The sequence below is a fragment of the Dermacentor silvarum genome, chromosome 4, assembly GCF_013339745.2.
Source record: "Dermacentor silvarum isolate Dsil-2018 chromosome 4, BIME_Dsil_1.4, whole genome shotgun sequence".
Classification (NCBI taxonomy): domain Eukaryota; kingdom Metazoa; phylum Arthropoda; class Arachnida; order Ixodida; family Ixodidae; genus Dermacentor; species Dermacentor silvarum.
The window spans coordinates 179,802,425-179,822,746 of record NC_051157.2 but is presented as its reverse complement, the minus strand read 5'-3'; positions in this window follow the sequence as shown (position 1 = coordinate 179,822,746).

The window sequence follows — 20,322 nt, the reverse complement described above, 5'->3', positions numbered from 1 at the left end:
TAATTCATCCTTAGTTGACTGGATCCCTAGCTTTTTACATAACCGTTCCCAGTAGGTCTCGTTTAATTCCTCAAACTCGTCTATAGTAAATGTGTCATCCGGAGTTCCCCACGGCTCAGTCCTGGGCCACTTTTGTTCTTATTGTATATAAATGATTTGCAAAACTGTGTATCCGCAAAAATACGCCTTTATGCTGACGACTGCGTGCTTTATAACGTAATTAATACGAATGCTGATCACATATCACTTAACGATTCATTTGCCCAATTTTGCAGGTGGTGCGACAAATGGCAAATGAATATAAACTTTTTAAAAACAGTCACTTTATCTTTCAGTAAGCGCACCTCTATTTCTTTGTTTAAATATACATTTAATGGCTCTTGCCTTGCCCGGGTGTCCGAATATAAGTACCTTGGCCTCATCTTCACACCTAACATGTCGTGGTCAAGGCATATTGAATACATATGCAGTAAAGCATCAAAGAAAATAGGCTATTTAAATCGCACATTGCGAAAAGCTCCACGTGAAACAAAGCTGCTAACATATAAATCGCTCATCCGACCCATTCAAGAATATGGCTGCCCCATCTGAAACCCTTATAAGGTATCTGACATTAACACTCTCGAATCAGTTCAAAAGAAAGCAATCCGTTTCATATACCGCCGTTATGACTGGAACTTCTCACCCTCATCTCACCTTGTTGCACTAGGTCTACAACCTCTGTCCGAGCGGCGCGATCGTGAATCTCTTAAATTGTTGCATATTCTCATTAACACCCCACGCTACTCATCAACGAACAACTATCTGTCTCCTGCTAAATTGAAACCTACAAGGAATAGCCACAAACTCAACCTTGCACCATTTCAACCGCGCACTAACTTATTTAAGTACAGTTTCTTTCCTCGTACGATTGAAAAATGGAACTTAGTGCCAGGTGAGACTAGGTCGTTACCTTTAGAGGAATTTTTATATCACTTAGGTTGATTCATGCTGTGTTTATGTTACTTGTTGTATGTTTAAATTTGTAACAATGCTGATTTTCAAGGTGTTGAAGTTGAGTTGTGCAGACGAATGTTTTGATGTTTTATCTAATGTACACTCCCACTCCTGCGATAGCCCAATTGGGCTGCAGTATGTATAAATAAATAAATAAATAAATAAATAAATAAATAAATAAATAAATAAATAAATAAATAAATAAATAAATAAATAAATAAATAAATACGTGCAGTGATGCAAGCATCTTTTTTAATTTATTGCACTACAGTCATTTATTCAACTTTGTGTTGAAATGTACAAAATGTGGCCACCCATGAATGGCCAGGGCAGCGAGAAGGATTGAAAAAAAAATATAATGCAGATCCAATGTACTTGCTTGAATCGACATGAGGCGAAGCTTTCACGCAACGGTCAGTTAAACTCTAGAAAACTAACTGCAGTTTGTACAGTTGTCCTTATTTCACCCGATGGAACACGTACTCATAGGCAATGTTTGCTTATTCACCGCACAAGTCAGATAATGTATTGTATACATAGCACGGTGAACTCACTCAAACGTCGGCTCACTAAGACTTCGAACTAACCACGAGTCTGAGTTCGTTTGAGCCTGACTGAGCAGAATTTTGGTGACTACGAGTAAGAGCAAGCTCGGTTGAGTAAACATTTAGAGAATATTGTCATGTGGTAGGGCAAGCTCATCTGAGTATAACTTTGGTGAATATGAGTCAAAGCAAGCTCGGCAAGTAGATTTTTGGTGAATATGACTGAGTGCAAGCTCGCCTGAGTAGAATTTCGATCAATATAAGTGAGAGCAAGCTTGGCTAAGTAGATATTTGGTGAATATGACTAGGTGCAAGCTTGCCTGAGTAGAATCTTTGTGAAGATCAGGCTCGGCCGAGTATAATTTTGGTGAATATGAGTCAGAGCAAGCTCGGATAAGTAGAATTTTTGTGAATATGACTCCGAGAAAGCTCGACTGAGTAGTGATGGGATATGGTTATACGAGTTTATGCAGTATACATGTAAGTGCAGCAGTGGCGCACCGACGGGGGGGGATTCGGGGGTTGTAACCCCCCCTTGAGGCCGACTTAACCCCCCCTTTTGTTTAACCCCTTTTCTTTCCTTACGCATTTGAGTACTGCAACTAAGATGTAAGACGCGCAATTGTCTGCACACTCGCAAAAAGCGCATTTTTTGACAATTTTCCGTTAAGAAATCGAAATTAGTGCTGTTTAGATGGTATTGGCAAACTGTCAACCCCCCCCCTGGCAGAGATCCTGGGTGCGCTACTGAAGTGCAGACTCATTAGCAACATTGCCTCCATCTTGATGGGCAGTACCTACATCTCGTGATGAGTCTGCACACTTTATGAGCTGTGGACATGCAAGACCCACCCACACTTGAAAAGATGCTATCATTCACACGAAGGAATGGAACCGGCTGACTTCAATGCACAATTTTGATGTGATTTTGTTTAAAGGGTTATCAACTGCTTATAAAAACAAGGTGCTTGCCTGCTTTTCGCATTATTCGATGTGTTTCACAGTAAGTAGAGACAGAGAAGCAAGAAAAGGCAAGGATGTTTATGGCGAAGTTGTTTCTTATAGTACTGCGATATGTTACAGCCAGCATAAAGAAAAGTAATTCGATGCACTGAAGTAAGCGAAATATGCAATTATCTTTTAATGTGAGGCCTAATACAGATGCAGTCAGGATACAAAGTCTGCAACACATTGAAGGTTTATTGGTTTTTGTGCAGGAGAAAAATGATACATCAGAAAAACGAGAGAAAAAAACTGTTTAAATATTGCTTCGAAAACAAATTGACAATACTGTTTATTCCCCGTCAAAGCGTTAAATATACTATTGTAGAACATTCATTACGATATATAGTTTTCATGTTCGGTTTACGAGCTTGATAAGCAGTCATGCCTCGCAGCGGAAGTAACAGAAGCTTGAAATGAGTTAATTCATTGGGGAAAATGCGCATGAAAGCCCAAACCAACCGACTGCAACTAAATGGTCGCGCGTATAACGTGACCTATTGACCGTAGCATTTGTCCGTAGTTGCATATTGTTTAAGTTGTTCCGTCCGTAAAAGCATACCGCGATAAAACTGTGGCGTTTTCGTATATCGCGAGTTGTCTCCAGAACCAGAAAATTGGGACGACATCCGAAGGCCATGCCTTCCCGTGAGGCACACCTCGTAGTATTTACCTACTCGCACCGCGTGTGAATAACGCGAAATCACGCAAAAGTACGTACTATGAGCACCCGAAGCCAACCTAAAAAACAGCGTCACCAGATTAGCAACGTAGCGTGTGAATAAACGCATAGAAATCACAGAACCGAATCTGACCTACGAGTTTTAGGGGCGAAGCTCCTTAGGGTGTGGGTCTGTCCCTCCTCTGTAGTAGTAGAAGTCGTCGTAGTAGGTAGCCACGTCTACGTTTATGAGAAAAAAAAATTCCGAGAGTTGTGGCCGTAGCGGAATCGAACCAGGGACCCCTCGCTTCTGAACGCGTGGCGCTAACCACTGCGCCACGAAGCTTTTTTTTTCCTTATTGCCTCATGTACAAAATTCACTCATTTATCAACAGCCCAGTTCAACGAAGTAGCACGTGAAAATCATATGTAACATTTACCAACCAGCATTATTGCAATCACATCAAAATTCTCTTAATGTTGCCAAAGGTTCTAACCTTGACAACCACTCCGGGGCGCATTCATGCGCTTTCTGCACCTCCAGAAAGGCATTTATACTCTCTCGGAAGTACATTCGCGCAGGTCGTGCGTCTGGGTCACAGTAATAGCCCGCCATTCTAGCGCGCCAGATACTGTGAAGGCCAACGAGCATTACCAGATCAAAAGGAAGCCCATCGTCGTTTTCAATCGCTAGATATCTGATACCGTAGGGATCTAGAGGGAATTCTTTTTTGACTGTTCTTTGTAAAACATCCCACAAGAACGCTCCCTCCCAACAATGTAGAAAAACATAGTCAATTGTCTCGGGTTGATTACAGATTAAGCAATGTGTTCCCCACGGTACAAAAAAACCCTTTTCTTTCAAAACTGTCTTTACTGAAAGCGTTCCTGTATGAACCTTGAAAAAAAGGTTTTTACCCCTGGTGGAATTTGCATATGCTTTACCCTTTTTAGTACATTTTGGCCCTGGCTACCTCTGCAAAGGGATCTATATGAAGGAACCGGAAATTCAGTGTCGCATAGATCCCTGTACAGCTTTTTTCTTTGGACAGAACTCAGGTAATCCTTTGAAAAACGTACACTTAGGAAGCGCACAGTGGAGACAGCCTCCTTAAAAAACCCCTTAAGCGTTCCGGGAATACTGCTTGTGGCAACAATAAAATCTGGTAGCGCTTTGCTTATTCTCATCTGACACACAGTGCGCAAGAAAGGGTCCCTGACGTCTCGAAAAAATACAAATCTGTTTACGAGCTGACGCACAAAGAGGTGTCCCAGACCTACTCCCCCATCTTTGACGCGCCTGAATAGGTTCGTTCGACTACACCTCTCCCAACTCGAGGCCCACACAAACACGGCAAATATGCGGTGAAATTTCTGAATGTTTAGCCGAGAACAGTATAACACCTGCATTGTGTACCAAATCTTACTGATAAAGAACAAATTACACACGGTTGCTCTGGAGAAGATGGATAGATTAGCCACTTTCCATCTGTCCACCTTCTCTCGCATCTCTTTCACTTGTTGTTGCCAATACCGATCATTATCCTTGTAAAATTCAAGCGGCACACCAAGATATTTTACCGGAGTAGTTTCCCACCTAATGTTGGCAAAAGTGTCAGGGGTCGAAGGCCACTCTCCATGCCAAAACCCTAGGCACTTTCCCCAATTGACAGGACTTCCAGAGATGTCACTAAATTGTTTAACCACCCTAACTGCTTCAATAACACTTTCTTTGTTTTCACAGAAAAGAGCTAGGTCGTCTGCATACGCCAAGAGTTTAACTTCTGATGCATGCAGGCGAAAACCTCGAATGGCATCATTCTGCAATATAGAGCGACACAGTGTTTCAATATACATACAGAACAGAAGAGGGCTGAGAGGGCAGCCTTGGCGTACAGAACGTTGCACACTAATTGACTTTCCTATCGTCTTGTTCACAATTAACTGTGTGGAGCAGTTCTGGTACGCCATGGCTACACCTTGTCTGATAACAGTACCAACATTGATGTATTCCAATAGAGCTAACAAAATATCGTGTGATACACAGTCGAATGCCTTTTCGAGGTCTATCTGGAGAACCGCGACACAAACCTGCATAACGTCACAACACTGCAGAACGCATCTAGCCTTATGAATATTGTTTAGAATCGAACGACCCTTTATACCACAAGTTTGATGGTCGCCTACTATTTCGGGCATAACAGTCTGAAGCCTGGCTGCTAAGATCTTCATGAAGATCTTATAGTCGACGTTTGTCCACTACGCCACGACGCGCACATGGACAGCAGCACCACGATGGCAATAAATACCCAACATTAACGAAAGACTGCGCGTTTCTAACGCGTTTGTGCTAGCGCGTTACGGCCCGTGCAAGAAGCTGGTGTAAGACGCTGTGGCCTCTCCGCCTTACCCCCGTATTCATAAACGCTGATGGCGTCGGCAAACGCGGTGCACGTTCCGGCATGTGTAAACGGCTGCGTAAGACGCTGTGGCCTCTTCCCCTTAGAGTACTGCACGTTTCTAACGCGTTTGTGCTAGCGTCCCCTTAAGCGGGAGATGGTGCAATTATAATGAAGGGCGCTGTTATAAAATAGGAATGACGTCACATATGGCGCGTGTCATTGGTGGAAGTCAATCGTTCGATTTAGTGCGGCGAGACTGGGCGAATTACACGGAAGATTCACGGTTTACCGATGATTCCCTCCGGAGCTTCGCCCACTCATCATCATTCACCCCGTGGATATGCGGTGTTTTTTTTTATCTGCACTGTTCGCGTGTCGGTGCTCATGTTACGTACCGATTGCGCAATCCAAGGCTCCACTCAATTAGTTGCACTCTTCGAGGCTTGTTGAGCCAATATTTATAGACAAAAAAGTATCTATAAACGTTGCGTTGAGCGACCGCCGCCATTTTTCGAAATAGACCGCGAAATAGCTCACGGCGCTATTTCAACGGAAAATCGCAGATTTGCTGCGACGTTGCGACGCTGCGACAAACCGATTGGTCGCAGCCAAAAATCGCAGAATCGGCCCTGCGAATGCGATTTTCGTCGCATGCGACGGAAATCGCACTTCCGGTGCGACGAAAATCGCACCATGTCAAACGGCCTTAACTGTTGAGGCAAGCAAACTACTGCAGGTCGCGGCAAGGTAAATATACCTGGTAGCAAAGCTGCCATAGAAGCGCATACGTTCAAAACATGGCGGCTCATCGGCGGTTTATGGGGCTTAGCCATCGCCTCCTAAAACTTCAAGGCCTGCGCCCAAAAATTTGACGTCACATCCTGCCGGCAATCGCCGCCGCGTCCCCACGCCGCCGTAGAAATAGAGCGGGTAGCATAGAGAAAGAAAAAAAAGTTAAGAGAGGACACTCCGCGAAATCTGGCCTCAGGAAGTACGTCACGACCACGTAACAAACTAGTGCTCTCACCAAACGCCAGAGGACGCCAGAGGAAAACAAAAAACGTGCGAGGAAAACAAAAAGTTATCATCAATTAAACAGAATGTTTTTTACAAAATAATAATTATGCGCCTATATTTGACATGTTATTTATACATAAAAACAATTTATTCAACGCACCTTACGTGGTTATTTTTGTTCAGCTGCACTGCCATAAGCAGCATCTACGATTTCGCGCCGAGAGTACTCGCCATACCAGCATGCGACAAGCCCAGGCATGACCATAGGCATGACAGCGGGAAGGTTTCGTCAACGTCGGCTGCTTCGGTGTTTTCGTGTGTGAGACAGCAGGTGAGGTACGTTTTCAAGCGAAGCTTGTTGAATTACATGTTGTTGGGCTAGTTGGGTCATTGAATCAGAAAAAGGTTAGAACTGCGCGAATAAGACGCCATGTAAGAAACATAAACACGCCCTCACGCGTTGCGCTTCGTGTGGGTGGGCGTTTCTGTGTTTCTTACGTGGTGTCTTATTCGCGCAGTTGTAATCTTTTTCTGGAGCTTGTGAGGACGGCGAGGTTTGCTAAAAAAACAGTTTGCGGCTGTATGCGGCGGCAAGACGTGAACATTGTGCAACGTATGCAGAACCGCGTTCGGCTCGATGGAACGGAACGCCTCCGTCCCATCGTGGAACGCGTACAAGAACGCGTACAAGATTTCGCCCTAGTATAGCAAACTGGGGCACGGCGTCAAGCCGAGGCGACGCGTGCTGTGCGTTGAGCTCGGTGCGAAACATTAGGGAGTTTTCGAATAGCGTACGAAAAGCTTGCGGCGTAGCGGCGAAAGCGTCGTACGCTCGCGGGCTCCCCTTAAGTGAAGCCCGCAACGCTACGCCCGCAAGCTTTGCTTTCGCTATTCGAAAACTCGAAAACTCCCTGTTGAGGAGCGGTCGCTGGGCCTCGCATGCTTCACGACGCGTTTCCCGAAGCCTCGGACCACGAATAAATCCTGGTGTGCATTTACTGACATTTTCAGACCGCGCTGATGCCATGCCGTCCGGCGGTCCAAGCTACGGCAGCTACTGCTGTGTTTCGTGGTGCTTGAACAATGGCAGAACCCACAAGAAGCCAGGGACGAGTTTCTTCCGCATACCACGGGACGGCAGGTGCGCTAAAAGCTTTTGTATGGTTTGCATGTCTTCAAGGTTACTTTTCGTGCTTGCTCAGTGAGGCTGTTCGAGCACTTTTCGAGGCTGTTCGAGCTGTTCGAGCACTGTTCGAGCACAAAAATCACTGTTCGAGCACTTCGCCTTCAGCTGATAGTTCATTGCCGATGCAGGATGACAGCATGGATGCAGTATGCCGGACGAGATGATCTCCTGAGTAAGCCGGCCAGCCTATTGTACGCAACGTACAGGGTTTGCAGCGACCATTTTACTGCTGAAAGTTTCATGGACCCTGGGCACACAAGGCTTACAAGAATGGCTGTTCCCAGTGTGCAACCAATTGCACCATGTAAGTGATTGACAGAAACTCAATTATCTGCGATAGAAGCCACTTCTTTTGAATCAGTGGTGACAGTTAACCTGGAAGATATTTGTAGCCGATGGAGAAACCTCGCTGTAGAAGTAACACTTCGAAAGTCTTAAATTTTGTGAATTGTGGGCTATTACCTTCCTAACAGCTTTACATTCCTGTCATTCTTTTATGCTATTGACCTGTGCAACTTGTTTTGAAATATATTGAAGGGCTATTTAACGTTAACTTGAAGCCTTCATGCACATGTACACATATACCTCGTATCAAAGAAAGCTGGCACTGTCGATAATTCCACAAACCACAAATTGCTTGTTTCTCTGTTGATGCATTCTCTTTTCTTCCACCTACCAATTCATGCGTTTGAAAGGGCGGTTTAAATTTCCCTGTGCTACATGCTTTGTAACTTGTACCAACTACACATATATGCAGGTTCTCTGAGCATCGCTTCAAGTAGTGACTGGGACATGACTGCAGAAGCCGCACTGCAAGGTGTGGATGTGCTTCAGTTTTTGTTATTTTAAGCCTCTTACTGACAAATTGTTGTTGTTTCATTTCTTTAGGGTCTGCGGCAGAGGCTTCGAAAAGCGGCTCCCACACATTGAAGTGCCCCGAGGAGCAGGGTGTGTACAGTGTCGACTTGTCTTTTTTTTCGAACTGAGTTGACTGTTGACCAAACCTCTACAGGTGGCAGCTCCCATGTAGCTGGTGAAGGAGTTCCTGCTGACTGCGTCTTGCTGGAGGAAACCTTGGACAGTCGCTCAGTTGTCACAAAGGGAACATGTGTGACTGGTGAGTTTACTGTTTCCTTCAACACTTATGTTCACTTCTACAGACTATTGATATAGAGACTTCCGCAGGCTGCTCGCAAGATTGTTCCGACAGCAGTGTCCGAGGTACTGAACAAGCTTCACAAGGCTCTCCAGAAGATGTGTCCTCCAACAGCTCCACGCCTGAGTGCCCTACAGCAAATGGTGATTATGCTGTTATTGCAGCTGTTTTCAATGTGCAATTTTATGTTTAGGACATTCTGAGCAAACTAGCACCAATAAAATGTCATGGTGGGCTCTCAGTGATTTTCATTATTAGGGTGCCATTGTTAATGTTTTTTTTTCAATTTGTGGAATCGAAAACTTTGCACCACAGAAAGTTGGGCACCTTGGGTAAAAAAGAAGCGAAGAAAGCGCTCGTACGGGATTAGTTGCTGTTCGCTTTTAAATCAATTTTTGTTTAATGCAGTGCTTTCCTGTGTGCCAGCTGAAAGGTCTCCATCAAAGAAATACAAGCAAACCATTCGACGTCTGCAAGCCAAAGTAGCAGCACAGCGGAAAACTATCAAAAGACTGCTGAGGCAGCCTCACCGAGCACCGTCATCGACTTCAAAGGCCCTTGGCATTATCCGACCGCACGTCACCGAGGAGGTTTTTAAACTTCTTTCTGCACATGTTCGCTTGAGGCCCAAAGGCAAGGGCAAGCGGTTTCCCGTGTGGTTCAAGAAATTTGCTCTTCACTTAAACTTCCGTGGTCCGCGAGCATACCGATTTCTGGCTCCATATTTTTCTTTGCCCTCCCGGCGTTCATTAAGGAGGTGGCTAGCCAATGTAAAGATGACTCCAGGCACAATTCCAGGAATCATTTCTTCCATTGCAACAAATACTCAAGCTTGGAATGAACGGGACCGAGTGTGTGCTTTAGTTTTCGATGAAATAGCACTCAAAAAGAATTTGTGTTATGATGCTACACGGGACATTGTCCAGGGTTTTACAGATGATGGCACTGATCGCACTTCAACCATTGCTGATCGAGCAATGGTAGTTCTTCTTGTTGGTGTTTCGAAAAAGTGGGTTCAACCGGTTGCTTTTACTATAGGGCACACATCAACACCATCATCTGTTATGCATAACCTGCTGGTGTCACTCATTGTGGAGCTTAGGAGCATTAACATTGCAGTGAAAGCAGTCATTTGTGACCAGGGCAGTTCAAATGTAAGTCTCGCTAACCAACTAAGAGTGACTGTAGCAAAGCCTTTTTTTGAAGTTAATGGTGAGCGGGTATATTTCATCTTTGATGTTCCACATTTAATTAAAACAACGCGCAATAATGTGCAAGCACACAAGTTATATATTGGGGATGACATCGTTGACTGGTCCCACATTGTAAGCCTTTACCAATACTCACGTGAGTTGCGGTTGCGATTGGCTCCAAAGTTGACTGAAAGGCACATTCATCAGAAACCTTTTTCTAATATGAGGGTCAGCAGAGCAACGCAGGTCCTCAGTGCATCAGTTTCGATTGCTATCACGGCATTGGTGTATGCGAAAGTGCTGCCTGCCTCGGCCATCACTACAGCACAATTTTGTGATCGTATGGACAGGATTTTCGATGCCTTGAACAGCTCGAGTAAAAAGAAAACTTCGCAAAAGCTCCGGCATGCAATCGTGAAAGAGGATTCAGAGCTGATTGACTTCCTTCGAGGCCAGCCTCCCTGGATTGCATCATGGACGTTTGATGGCAGACGTCAACCACAAACCGTCATTGGTTGGCAAATCACAATTCAGGCTATTTGTCAACTCTGGGACGACCTCTCCAAAAATTACAATTTTGAATACCTGCTAACACGCAGACTTCAACAGGATCCTCTGGAGAACATATTTGGCCACATAAGGCAAAAGCAAGGTTGCAACACCAACCCCAATGTAGCACAATTTATTTGTGGCCTGAAGCACATCTGCATAAGAAAACTCTTCAAACTGTCAGAATACGGAAATGTCGAGGATGATGAATGTGACCTTCAGGAGCTCTCGCCATTCTCCCTCGCTAGTGCGTCTCTTGTGGATAATGAGGAGTGTGCACAGCCACAGCCTGACGACTTTCCCGCTCTAGACGATCTCTCTGAACTTGCGACCAACATTCACTCCCATATTATTGATGACTCCGCTACATATTATGTAGCTGGTTTTCTCATCAAATACTTTCTTCGGAATGCACGTGATACTTGCAGTTGCCCACAGATATTGCTAGATGACAGCGAGACACTAAAGAGACCCATCAGTATTTCACAATGCTCAAAGCATACCACGTCCCCAGCAAACTTTTCGGAAATCTAACTGTGCCATCGGAAGCAGCTTTTGAATACGTACAACTTGAATGTCACTTTCTTGCCATTATTGAGGCCACTGCACATCACCTGAAAGTGTCTGATGTTTTGTATCACCATCTCTCAAGTGTTGGCGATTTTCATTTCTGCTCTGCTGGGTGTCGCGAGAAGTTTCTGAAAATGTTTTACCGGGTTCGTTTATGTTGGCATGTGCGTTCTGTGAACCGAAACTTAGATAGGGTTAGGTTCCAGTCTTCAATTTCAGGTATACAGCTTGACAAGTTCAAAGCTTAGCAATTAGCGGCTGCTTTACACAAAAGCATTCAAGTTGAACCGAATCCTGCAATAGCTTTGTTATAGTCATTACTTCGTTACATCAGACCTCATTATGGCCCGCTATCAAGTTCAACGGGACTAACCACTCCTTCGTTATGTCCATTCTTTTGTTTACCCACTATGAAGAGTATGACCTTAAAAAGAAATTATGCTTGGTAGCCTCTCTGTATTTTTGTAGCATATGCGGGCGAACTCTGCACGTTAGTGTGGGCCGTCGGTCACTATGTGCACTTCATCTCTCCAGCTCAAGTAATATAACGATAGCAAAAGCGCGTGTTGAAATATATTCAAGCGGGTAAGGAACACAGTATGAAGTGGGCATGGTTCACATTTTTATGCCTTTCGTATATTAGCTTCTCGTCAACCTCCTCACCACGCCCATCAAAACTTTTCATAAGATTGTCCAAAACCTGCAGCTGTTGATGGGGTTGCGGACGCTGCCCCTTTATTATCATAGCTTGTGAGTCATAGCGCACTGTGTACAGCCTTTGTGAAAAATAATGACAGTGTTAACGCACTGTGTACAGCCTTTGTGAAAAATAATGACAGTGATAAGGCACTATGTACAGCCTTTGTAAAAAACAATGACAGTGATAAGGCACTATGTACAGCCTTTGTAAAAAAATGAGTGATAACGCACTGTGTACAGCCTTTGTGAAAAATAATGACAGTGATAATGCACTATGTACAGCCTTTGTGAAAAACAATGAGAGTGATAACGCAATATGTACAGCCTTTGTAAAAAATGATGACAGTGATAACGCACTGTGTACAGCCTTTGTGAAAAACAATGACAGTGATAATGCACTGTGTGCAGCCTTTTTGAAAAATAATGAGCGAAAGTGGTTTTCTTCGGCTGTTAGCCCTCTGATACCGCTTTGTAGCACCAATTAAGGTCCACAATTTTGGATAAGTGATGACTACCATCTATTTCAACTTGGAAGCGTCACAGCAACGCCCAGACGCAAGTAACTTGGGCTCTAAGTTTTTGATGAGAGCGACACATAAGAGGAGGCAACAGGTCTGCAAGTGTTGTAGCATAAAGTCTGTCTTTCACATTGTGGGCAAGCTGCCCTACCTTTCCGAGGACGAACAGGCAACGTTGAAGCATCAAGTTCGCTTTTTTTCTCATTTTGGGCAAGTTGCTCTTAAGAACAGCCAACACACTGTATTTTGCTTTTCTGATATATTGTGTCGTGTGGTTTCTGTACGCTTTTTCTTTTCTGTGCATTACTTCTGTTAACCCGAGTCGTGACTCGGGACTTTATTGCTGTGTATACGTCACTTCTTCCTTCTTTATCAACTTTGTGCGCTGAGTTTTTGCCATAGATCCATATAGATCCTTACCCACTTTCCCAGTGCGTCATTCTTCACCAGCTTGTCGGCTACTGCCAACTCTAGCGATGTGTGCGTTCTCTGTGTTCTCACTCTATTTGTTAGAATTTATTTGTAAGTCTAGATGCATTTGTTGTCTACTTTGCATTTCTGTGCGATGTTCTTCTCATTTTGTGCTTTTTATATGCTCAGCCTCTACCTTGCCTTGGAATAAAAACATTGCGGGTACTCTGTCTCTTTGATTGATATATAGATTGACCGCTTGTTCCAAAAGAAAAGCGCGATGAATAAAGCCGTAGTGAATTATGATTACCTGCATATCTTTCTATTATAACTTAGTCGAAATAAAGATTACGTCATGACCTCAATTCGCACGCACAGTTTTGAGCTAAAACAAATAGGGAATCGCTAATCAAAACGACAAACAATAGCATTGCTATTTGGGCGGAGAAAAGTGGTCTGAAATCATTAACTTTCGCCATAGCCAAACGTCGGTTGCGCACAGTAATCCAAAATTCGCGCCAGTGAAACCGAAACGGGAAGCGCAGGCCAGTTGCTCTCACCAACCACCAGGTGCGCTAGAGTCGATTGGGCCGCCGGGGTCTTTGGGAGTGTCCACTCTAACTTTTTTTTTTCTTTCTCTATGCGGGTAGTGCCAACGCCGGCGTTGGTAGTGCTTTGTCGGCGGCTGCGATGTAAGCATAGCTGTCGCGGTCAACCCAATCGTTTGCCATCGCGGTTTGTGCGCGTTTTATTCGTGGTATGCTGCAATGCCTAATAAGTGCTGTGTACCGGGCTGCTCCGGCAACTATAGTACCGAGAAGAAAGTTCAGGTGTTTTCGTTTTCAAAGAACGACGACTCGTTGAAGAAGTGGTTGCGTGCCATTCCGAGGAAAGATTTCGTGCCAACTTCATATACCAAGGTAAGAATACCTTTCAAGTGCATTCTTTAGTTTGCATTTTTCTCGAAGTGCTCTTTTCGGTTTTCTCAGACTGTCAAACGTCGCGCGTGCGAATGATATACAAGTGTCGTCGGTATGTTGGCACAAAGAAAAACTTTTTTTGTTAACCCTTACGCCCGGTGCATCACGTCGACTACTTACTGCTTGGTTGCCGCAGCGTCTGTTCAGTTTTTTGTACGTGTGCGTAAATATGTAAGATCACCAGCAACGCGCGTAACTGTTGACGCCTTAGGCGTTTAGCCCGCGTTCGCACCGAACGCGCGCGGCGTTGGTGACTGTTGCTGGTGCCTCTGGGGGCTCGGAGGTTTTCAACGAGATCAGAACGAGACACTCGTCGAGTAACGTCCGAAGTCTTTGCCACCTTCTCGCCTCGCAACGTTTCTATATAAACAAGTTTCTGTTTGTAGATGTGTGCTTACTCGTGCTTAAGCAACTTGTTCACGTGCGACGCATGCACGCTATATCTACAATATTGGTGCCCCGGACGTGATTCCAACCCGCAACCTTCTGATAACTTCACATAACTGCAATAATTAGTGCATGCTCTTGTAAGCTGTCAAATGCAAAAGTCTTGATGGAAGACTCAACACCGAAGGCTGCGGAAGCTAGCCATAGGGAAAAAATTCAGCATGCTAATAAGGCGGTTGAACAGCTTTAAATTTTGCTGTAGATGTATTGCCGGTGCCTGCGTACATGTGTGCAAAGGAAGGGAAGCGCAGTCGTGGACGGCACAAAACTAGGTGGGTTGATGAAGTTAGGAAATTTGGAGGCGCAAGTTGGAATCAGCTAGCGCAAGACAGGGGTAATCAGAGATCGCAGGAAGAGGCGTTCGTCCTGCAGTGGACATAAATATAGGCTGATGATGATGATAATCTGTGCGCAGATTTACTGTTCTTTGCCCTAAACGAATCAGTTTTTTTGCTTGTTTTGTTACACAAACAATATTTTTGTGATTAACTGTTAGTGTTTACGTATCTATTATAGAACAGTTAGGAAGGGAATGCGGGAAATCCATAACGTTTGTGGGGCATTTTATTGCTGCGGCAGTCCACGGCACAAGAGTATTTTTTTTTATACTGGCTGCTCAGTCATTCACATGCATATCTTGTATTATGCAGGTCTGTGCCATTGGCTTCGACCCATCATGCTTGGCACGAACGACATCGTATATCGACTGGAAGACAGGAAAAGTGCTAGAACAACCATTGCCTGTGCCACGTCTGCGCCCTGGGTGAGTGCCTAGCGTGTTCCCCGGGTGTCCTTCATACCTCTCGAAGAGAAAACAGAGCTCGAGAGAAGCGCCAGACATCAAGCGATCCTGACAGGATGCCTCAGAACTTGCTCGTGCTATCCAAGAATCTGTTGCATCGTATGAAGCGCAGGAAGAAAGGCAACGCTTTTCAACACACCAAGAAATGAAAGCATGCCTTCAAGCAGCATCAGTGCCAGATGTGTGGACTGTCGTACATACAGAGAGGTGCACAATGTTCCTGTACATTGTAAACGAGAGTGAACCATGTTTGAAGGCCTCCCTAACAGTGTTTGACAGTCTCAAACTTAGTGCCTGCTATCGAGGAGTTCCAGACAAAAGGCTGAGAGAAGGTGTTGTTCCAGACACAGTTAACGATGCAAGATCCTTGTGTAAAGTTTTGGACAGACTGTTTATGTTGTCATGTGAGGAAGAAAACTGCCGCTTGGTAGGTGCAATCAGTGTTCTCCTTGACAAGCTTGAAGGCAACATTCATGCAGAAAAGAAAGAGACTGTGAAGTTTTTGAAGGAACAGCTGCTAACACTTGCTAAGGGGCGTGTCCAGTACTGTTCTCAACTAATGGTACTCTCATGTATTTTGTACACCATATCAGGACATGCGTATAAGTTCTTAAGAAAGGTAAGCGGACTGACTTTGCCTCACCCGAGCACAATACGAAATGTGTGCTCATCGTAACAGCTAGCCCACAGGCAGAGTCTTCAGGGAGCAGTTTTCTACAATAAGTCGCACACATATTTAAGCAGCTGAAGCCTCATGAGACTTGTGTTACGTTGATGTCCGATGAGATTCGCATCAAGCCTTTCCTTGACGATAAAGGCGGGAGCATATGTGGTGCTGCTGCAAATTCCAGTGACACAGCAACATCAGCTCACGTTTTGATGATTCAAAGCCTGCTGTGGGTCGAGAGGTGGTCTATATTCTTCTAGTGAAAACATTGACTGGTGATGATCTCCATATTACACTGAAGGTTATTTTGCGTCTGGAAGAAATTGGGTTTAAGGTTGTGGCAGTTGTCTGCGACAATAATTCGTTGAACAGTAAAGCAATGATGGTGTTTAGTGAACCACGCAAACTTCGAATTCTGTATCCCCACCCTGCGGACCCATCCCGGCCGCTCTTTTAGATTGTTGACGCAGTGCACTTACTGCAATGTATAAGGAATAACTGGATTAACCGGAAAAATGCAGGCACCAACTTCTATCCGCACTTTGACCTCTCTAACACCAGCGTACACCCAGACAGCATTAGGAGTGCCTCATTCAAGGATTTGCGAGAGGTATACAGACTAGAATCATCCCAGCTCTTGAAGTGTGGGTATGGGTTAACGTCCAAGGCACTAAATCCCAGCAACTTGGAGCGTCAGAATGTCAAACTTGCATTGCAGGGATTTAGCCCACATGTTGCTGAAGCCCTTGTAGCCCATCGTGAGACAAATTTTCTTTTATCATGCGGAAGAAACGTCACTCTTAAAATCATCATACGCTGGTGGAGCATCGTAAATGTGAAGACACCGGACAAGGGCGTACACCATCGTAATGTCTTTGAGGAGCCAATATCGTGCTTGACAGATGGCCCTAAGTGTGCGTTCCTAGATTCCTTTATCACGTGGCTTGATGTATGGGAGTTCTACAGACATGATACTGGTGGCCTCACTAAGGAGACACTGAATGCACTGAGATTCTCTGCACTCTATTTTGGAGCTTTCAACGCACTGCATCAGAGAACTAGGCCTCAAGTATGTACTGCTTGGAAAGATACAAACAGGCTGCCTAGAAAGCCGCTTTGGCCAGTACCGTCAGACGGCAGGAGGAAACTACCACATATCAATTAGGCAAATTTACGAGACAGAGGGGAGGATTCGTTTACACAACACTCTGCCAGTAATGAGTTCGGAGGACCTGAAAGGCATCGAACACACAAGCCCTGTCATTGGCACTTACAACAACTTTTGCATCACTGTCAGAGATGCCGACCTTGCAGTACTAAGTGCACATATGCCTGTCATAGCATGCCTTGGTGGATATTGCGCCCATGCAGCAATGAAGGTGCTGAAATCTGAAAGCTGTCAAGAAAGCCTAGTTGTCGATAACGAGGAGGCTGAGCTGGAAAGCGAAATACATTCCTTATTTACTCGATAGGACAGAGGTGGCTTGAAACTGCCGTCCCCGTTTGTTGTTACCGTGGTAATGCATACTGAAGTTGTGATCATAAAGCTCACAAAGGAAAACCACTTTTGTGAGTTTTTACAGGCACAGAACCAAAAGAAAGTTGTTAGGCAACTCACTTTACAGTTGCTGCCCCAGTTTCAATAACTGACAGAATGTGCAAATGGCCACACATGTGAGCTCCTAGTTACACTAATTGCAAACTGTGCCACGAATGTGTTACTAAATAATTTATGTAAACTTAGAAATGATCTTCAGCGTGCTGAAAAAGAGGAATGCGCGAAGAAAAGGTAGGCACGTATCTTTGTGGACAAACAGTCTTAAATGCTTTTTAACATCCGGTTTGACATCAATTTTCTGCTGTTTGTTCAGTCGAAGTGATATCGTAAGGACTAGGATGAACTGCAACTAAACATTGGAGGTCAAACATCACCAACCTGGTGTACGTAAAGTTGCAATGGCTGTATGAGAGACCAACTGCAAATAAACACTTGTTCGGTCACCTTGTTGTCTACGTTCGGTTGTTTGATGGAAGGTAGAGTGGCGTTTCGAATATTTGTAAATGTGGTGCAGCCTTCAACACCTGCCGCACATATTGTCGGCATAATATCTAAAATAATGTAATAATGGTGCTGTAGTGATTCAAATTCATCTGGTCAACGGCTGCAGTTCACAATTGACCATTATATTAGCCCTGTTGCAGAAGCATCACTAATTCATGGAATCCAAAACGGCGCTTTCATTTTTGGGTCACTGACATGAAGAGCGCCAAGAAAACCGAGGTGAGCATGAGCACAATGAAGAAAAAAATACGTTTTGCATGCGCCTACTTCGTCGACCGCAACAATCGCCCTATTGGTGGGTCACATTTGACAATGAAAAACAATACACAAGAGTGTGCACGCGCCCAAAAATGATACACTGAGTTCACATTACGCAGAAATAGGCCGGATACCAAATCGCTTCGCTTCCTGGTTGTGCGATGTTCGTTGCTGAAAACACAAACCAATTGACATCCACAATGTGCAAGGGGCTTTCACTCGTCGTTGACAAAGCCCACGTGATCACGCCTGACCACAAAAACGCACTGAACATGGCAGCGTACAAGCTCAGCGCCACATACCAACGGCGCCACGGACGAATACAGCCGCGAGCGCGGCCGGAGATCCATCTGCCTCCGCGTCGTGACGTAGCCGGCGTCATGGCACATGACGCGCAGGCCTGTAAGATTTAGGAGGCGTTGGCTTAGCGCCATCTGATTGAGGAGGAAACACTTCCGGCAGAAGAAAAAAATAATGTGACGTCATATCCGTTAAAAACAGAAGTGACGTCATTTTGTTCTCATAGGCGCGAAATTTGCTATCGAAGGCCTTCCATTAGAGCTGTATATTCAAATACCCCCTCACTCCACTTGAGGGGCTTGCCCTGCTTTCAGCACGGAAAGCGATGCAGGAACAGGTCAACCGCACGGGTGTCGAAATCGCATCGCTGCACAGAACATACTTTTTTTGGAGGCTGACGAACGCTTTGGGCGTATATTACGTAGAGTGCTCGTCCTTTCTTCGGACGCCAAGCGCGTCGGCCAGCGCTGTCGCACGAAAACAACTAAAATAAACAAGTATCTGACGATCGCAACTCACTACTTTTGACTGTACAGGTTAAGAAACAACAAAACTAACCGCGTCACCAAATTCAGACAAACATCGACAAGCAATACAACACAACATGTGAGGGGGCGTAACATGCGAACGTTACGAGCGCGCCTTTCCACGCACTCCAAGAGCGGCATTGCGTTGCAAGTGATAGCGGCGTCAGCGCCCGTCGCTATCGATGGTCGGTCTTACGGTGGGCGCTGAAAAAAGCTATTTACTGATAATGATCAAGTAAAATAGAGTTGTCCCTTCTTTTCTCCCCTTGCGTACATAAAAATAATTAGGAATTTTATGTTCGTTCAATAAATCTAACTGCGTCTTGCTTTAACTTAAAAACTAGCAGTGGCTTACCTCGGCTATGCCATGATATACGTAGAGTTCGGCCACATCGCTCAGAACCGGTAGACCTGGTGGCATGGGTGGGCAACGATACCCATTCGTAACGCTAAAGAGTGGAATTCTGCTTATCGAGAAAGTTCATGCACGTTGTACAAATCCGCGCCACGGTTACAGCGTACTAGTACACTGTACCACGGTTTCACCCCACTCAGGCGGCGCCGGTAAACGCAACGTTTGACGCTTGGCACTACTTACCGGCGTTAAGTCTTTCCTGTGCCGCAGTCTTTCACACACGTCACACACACATATATCCAAACGTATTGTTTACGAAGTCCGTCTCGAAGGTCCGAGTCGCATTGGCGCTTTCGCTAAGTTTCACCGTATATTCAGTCAATCGGCGAGCCTTAACGTCATCGGCGGCGTCTTGTTGCTGCTGCTGAGATGCTCGGGCACGTCGCTCAGCCTCCTGGTGACGCCGCTTTGCTAGATGTTCCTCTCCTTGCTCTGGCGTCTCTGCAGCACGTTTAGCCTTCTTCTGTTCGTTCTTCCTACGCTGAACCACTAATTCCCAGCCAACTACTTCGTGATCCGATGAGTTAAGCTTCTCCGCTCTTATGCGCCGTTGAGAAGCAATTTAGCTCTCCTTCTCCATCGCTATACGACACTGGCAAACGCCCAGCGCAAACGCCCGGCGCCCCAGCTGTGCGCCGTCTGACGTCACTGCTCCTCGCGCATGTGCAGCGCGGCTCTCCAGGAGCCGCGCGAAACTGCTCAACCTTAGGGTGCCTTGATGTCAGCGCCGCCGTTCAGGGTGGTGTCATCCTTTGACCGCACCCGCGCCGCCGCTTTCTCGCTGCGACGCCATCTTGAGTCACAGCGAGCGGTTGCGAGTGCTTGGTGCCGGTGCTTAGTTCGAGACACAGTGCGCGCGGATGCTTCGCTGACGCTTCTACTTGCTGGACAGTCTTCAGCCGCATGAATGACAAGCTTGTCAAGTGCATCGAGTCGACATGACGGGCTGTTGTGTTCCC